Below are 5,993 nucleotides of genomic sequence, written 5' to 3' on the forward strand. Positions count from 1 at the left end.
GTGTATTTACATTTATTTATTACCCTTGAAAAATAAATATGTCAAGCTAAGTGTTTGTTATCTTCTTATTTTCAGTACAGTGTTGCCACTTTAAGTTCTGTAACAAATTTGATTTGAGCAGGCATTGTGGCTGTCGTAGATGCTTTTTTGCCTGAAATACTTGCTTGCATTAGAATAATTCTTGTAGTATTTCTAGTTTCAGACAGATGTGCCTGAAGCCTTATGTACTGTAGTGATCACAGTGCCATTTGGTCACAATGAAAGAAAAGTTAAATGTCATCGTTCATCACAAAGTAAGTCTGGACTCCCCAGTAATTCCATTTCTTTTTCAATAAGAGTAAAGTTTTCAGGTTATTTGAGATGACAGGGATGCTATTCAAACAGTTTTCTGTTAATACACTGTTTTCTTTACAGGACTCAAGGCTTTCGAGAAAAGCTAAAGAACTCCTGAGATCTAGGGCATCGTTCTGCATGGGTTGAGTTTGCTAGTGGCAAAAGTTATAAGTAAGGTGAGCTTGTTAACATCCAAAATTTAAGCATCTGGAAGCTTAATTAATGCCTACTGTGACTAACTACTTCAAAAGTAACTGTCACAGTTGGTATATAAGACAATATGTGATGAATTAAAAGCTGAACAGAACCTCTTATCTGTAGTAGTGAGCTTGGAAAACAGTATCACAAAGTAAGCAGGGAGCACCAGCAAAAATGCTGTGTACTTCTGGCTCTATTTACTTCACTTATGCTCTTTTTCAAAGCTCATGTTCTGGCAAAAAAAGTTATCCTTGATTTAGACTTTAAATTTGTTATAGAATTTAGCATGTACACACTACAACTACCTACAAAATGTATATGAAAGTGTCATAAAAGTAGAGTAGAGCTTGTTTTCCACTAGATAAAAGCTAGCACAGAAGACAGAATCATAGAATTCCTTCTTGTTATGTTACAGCTGTGTAATAAAGCTCAGTACAAGTATTGAAAGTAGCAAAAAGTCGAGCACTGCCATAGTGTTAAATGTTGTTCTACAAGGCACTTTATAAATGCTCAAATCTATCACTTTTCTTAAGTGACATTAATATGTAATCTGAGGCCCAACAAAGCAGATCCAAGTGAAGATTGTAACAAGAGAAATTAACATTCCTGAAAATACAATGCAAAAAACATTTTTTTTTTGTAGCAAGCAATCCACAATATAACAAAGAATGCATTCAGATTGTCTTAACAGAGCTCTTCTTGTGCATCACAGACATGAGAGTTTAAAAGTGCAGCATATGCTCTTCTGTATACACTTGCATTGGTTTGATAGTCAGTCTCTACACTCGATATTTCACATCACTGGCACATACTTCTTCAAAATTGTATACACAAGTTCTTGAAAAAAGTTTCCAGTTATGCAATAAAAGGTAATTCAGCTTCTTGAAGTTGCATCTTCTGGTGTATTCAGCAGGAAATACCACAGTAAAATGTGAAGCTGATATACTTGTAACTGAACCCTTTTTCCCTGCTACGATAGTCCTATAACCCAAAGGTAACTGATTGCCTAAAGCAATTTTTTTTTACTGTCAGGATGCTTACTGCAGTAGCTGAAATTTATACTGTGTAAATCTTTAAATACAATGTAATGAATTAAGAACTGTATTTTATACAGAAACAGATTCTGAGAGGTTAAAGTCTTAAAGAGATGACTCAACAAATGCAGGCTAATTGATGCAGTGTCCTCGCTAGAAAGCATATTGCAGAAAAGCAAAAATAACAGCCTTTAGTTTGGTTGAAATGCAATGCTCACAGTTCTCCATCTATCCTCTAAGACTTTGGTAACAAGAAAAATCTGACCTTGATATGTGTTCACATAGTCCAGTGATAACAAATGTCAATTTATTAATGTATGTACTTTGTTTTGTGCAGTTACTTTATTTTCTGTTAAGCATATTCAGCACTAGACTGGTTGCAGTGTTATGTTGAGGAGGATGATCTGGTGAGATAAATAGCACTCATCCAAATCCACCTACACAGAAATCTCTTTGATGTTAATTTTCACTGTGTTTTTATATAGCTCCGTCTTGTTAACAGCTTGTTTTTGTAGTTGTCCAGTAGAAGAGCAATGTATTGACACTCAGTTACCACTTCCTATGAAGAAGCATGGTGGGGAAATTGAGTGAAGTGACTAGAACATAAAGTTCTCTGTGCCACGTAATTTTCTTGAAATTGGGAAGGGATTCATCCCTAATTTTGCTGTAGCATAATAAATACCTGTAGTACAGCATGGACTGGCCTAATCTTCTCACCTAAGTAATGACCAGCATAATTGCTCCATGTCTGTCCCCGTTCATCTCCTCTTCACTGTCACAGTGTTTCTAGGCCAAGGCTAGCTGTTCAACCCCTCTGATGATTCAGAATTTTTATTAAATGTCTGTTGCCCAGTGGTGAATTTTGATTTTGTCAGCTGTGCCACTTTGAGCTCTCTTACCTGAAGAATTACCTCTGGAGAACTTGCTTTAAGTTCTTTACTGCCTTTAACGTTACTGTTCTGGTTTATACTTTTACTTTTGCTCTTGAAGGTTGCAATGAACAATTCATTATTTTCTGAGAAATTGAAGTACCTAATTATCTTCAGAAGTCAAAATACCATGTGTGTTTCTACATGGCAGCAAAGAACAACTTTGAGCAAGACGCTAGGCTTGGGAAATGCATAGGGGGAATGATTCAGCTTAGCAACAGTACTCAGCATGTTTTAGCTTAAACAGTGACTTAACAACAAACTATTTTGAACAAACTATTCTGTAACAATATGAAAAGGCACTGTCAGTGCTCACGTCACTAATTGAGTCACACTCCTAAGGAAGTAGGTGCTGGTGCTGTGGCTAACAGCCTTACTGAGGCCAAAAGTGAGTGGAATTTGACTACGCTACAGCCAAACACCGAGCCAAATCTTGGTGCTGGGTAGGGGCATAAAAACTTGCACAAGTTTTATATTTATTTCAATTAATTGAGAATGTCCTTTCAATTCAAGTCCTGTCCAGTTTATGAATTTCACAATGTGCATCACTTAAACAAGGGAAGTGATCTACGAGTGATGTGAGACAGTGCCTTTAGCTCACACAAACTGAGATCTCCTGAGCAGAATCCAGAGAGGTGGATGAAGTAGCACTAACAATACTGTATTGCTACTGGAGACAGGACAGTATGAGCTTCACCATGCAATGTGTCACATCCAAGTATCTAACTGTGCTAAGTCCATACTGCAATTCATTATTTGGACTGATAGCATGAATATTTCAGCCCATGCCAAAGGTGCACTTCTTTGTTGTGGGAAAAAAAAAACAACAAACTACACAATTAGATGACTGCTTTCTTAATAAACTTTCAAAAGACCTTAAACTGTTCTTTTTGGAATTTTTAGTCTTGGGAAATCAATAAAAAAAACTTTGAGTAGGAAATGTAATGAAATTTGACACAGTGTTTTTTCTTTTGTAGTACAGTTATAGGGATGATAATGTTGAGGGGGGAAAACACTATGAAATTTAATTTTGTATGAAAATGTTGTATTTACTTATGTATGTTGCAATCACCTTTTAGAATTGATAAATTGCTTCCTCAGTAACAAGCCTTTGCTCTAGAAATACAGTTAGGAATGGATTTATTTATAAATACGTAATGCTGTTTTTTCAACTTTAGTTATCATTGTGTGTTGCTATAGTTAACAGTTCAAAACTACCTTACAGTGACTGCTGGTGGCTGAATGTGTTCTTGGATCCTTTAAACTTCAGGAGCAGTATTTCAATACTTCTAGCACTCCAAATTTTTTGATTGTCTCTCCAGTCCAACCTCATACTGAAATGAATGAGGAAGAAACTGAAACATGGCGTTTCAGTGGAGGCTTAAGCACGCCAGTCATGCAATTAATTACAATTGGGAAATCTTGGAGTGAACAAGAGTCTACTTTTTTAAGCTAGTCTACTGTCAAATTGCCCTTTGTGTTTTTAGTATGCATATTCAGTACTCTGCCTATATCAAAGAAAATTTTCTCCTCAGTATTTTAGTGCCAAGGCAACAACTGTTCTCTTAATTGTAGGTTGGTTTTTCATCATTATTGTTTTATGGCAGATTAACTAGAGCCAAAAAGAGCTGTTTTATGTTAATTACTGCTTTTGTTTATAGCTGGCTTTTGGTGGAGTCCTTTAGCTTCAAAGCAGATTTTATATGAGGTGAATAAATAAAATGTTCTGCTTTGGTTTTTTTTTTTTGTTTGTTTTGTTTTGTTTTGTTTTGGTTTTTTTTTGCCAGTTACAGCTGTGGTAGACTTTAAAATGGAGTTCTATTTACTACAGAAAAAAAAATAGTTACTGCTTTTGGAAATAAAACTTTTCTTTCACTTGCAAAAGTTTACTAGCTGGTTGTCTTAAAGACTATTACAGATACAGTGAACCTGCCTGGGAATTTTTAAACTACTTATAATTCAGCAATTTGCATTTTTATCCTGACTAGTTGTAATAATTACATATTCATTTTATATGCTCTAATTACAGCAGTATGTTTGCATTTCCGTGTTTCTTACATACTTTGCCCATGTTCTTTGAAAACCTATAAAAGAATGAAACTCAAGTGAATTGTGAATTGGTGAATTCTCCACCGTTGACTTTCTCACCATGTTGTCTTGATACTATGTTTTAACCAAGTAATTCAAAGCCAAAAGTTACTTCAGAAAAGCACTAGATTTCCATCTTGAAAAAGATCCCTGTGTTCAAGCTGCTGTGCGTAGACCTGCTGCAACTGTGCAATTGCTTAGCTGTCTTAAACTTCTGATTTAGTTGTGAGCTCAAAGCTTGTCTGTAATATAAATGGTCTGGTTTAACAGGAAATATACAGAAGCTACTATCGATGTACTGGAAAAGGGAAGAAGTTTGAAGTTGTGAAGATGTGTTTTACAAGTATGACACAACTAAATCCATTCACACACTATCGTTTATACCCCAGTACGTGATGGAAAACCTTTCCATTTTAATGCTGCACCATTACCCAGTATTGCAATGCTATCACCTACTGCCTGTTTTGTATTTTCAAAGCCTTAATTGTTTATGTTGTATTTATTTTTTAGAGACTATGATAAGGAATGGACACTTTCCTTGTAAATCGTTAATTTTGAACACTTAAATCTTCGAAAAGTTTAATTCTGTACTTAATACCCCTTTTGTTTTGTACCACAAGAACAATATTGCTAAGTTACTTTTTAAAGAATGTCTCTATAGTTTAAAATCTTTACCCTGATAAGATCTATTTTGATTAATAGCCTTCTGAAAATCATCATCTGTAAATAAATTTCATTTAGGTATTTAAACTCATTCATAGTAGTCAAGGCTGGATGAAGTATTCAAATAAAAGCCACAGTGCAGAAGGACAGACTTCAATTTACCTAAATACTTTCAAAAGTCAAAGTTTGAGGCCATTTGTTTGTAGTTAATTTTTCACTTAGTTTCAGTTCAGTTGAGCATATCCACATATGCAGTTTTTAAAATAAATAAGCAAAATAACACTAAGAAACATTATGCCTGTAGAGGCTTCAGTGCACGTCTAGACTACTGTAGGCAAGATGAAGACTCACCTCTCTAGTTTTATTTCTGTGCTGCTCGCCTGGCTTTGCCTTTAACTTTCATATTTCTTATTCAATCCGTCAGTGACTGCAAACTCATCCTCCAGTAGCTACATATTTTGTGTTGTCACTTTTGAAGCACATATTACAGTCAAATTGCATAATTTTCAAGTACTCTCTAGCTTAGTAACTTGTACTTATAATCTACTGTATGTACCCAATAGTAATCTATCCAATAGTAATAAGAACTGAGATAGATGCAGTAAGTTACTTTTTAGATAAATATCCAAACACTTGCTAATATAGCATTTTTTATTTAAACGTAAGGAATATTTATAAAAGATAAATTATAGAAACTGTTGCACCAGTCAATTCCCTCCCGCCTTTCCTGGAAGGTTATTTACAGGAA

Source organism: Centrocercus urophasianus, unplaced genomic scaffold, assembly GCF_019232065.1.
Source record: "Centrocercus urophasianus isolate 14NV4802_14NV808 unplaced genomic scaffold, USGS_Curo_1.0 seq_23, whole genome shotgun sequence".
In the NCBI taxonomy this organism is placed as follows: domain Eukaryota; kingdom Metazoa; phylum Chordata; class Aves; order Galliformes; family Phasianidae; genus Centrocercus; species Centrocercus urophasianus.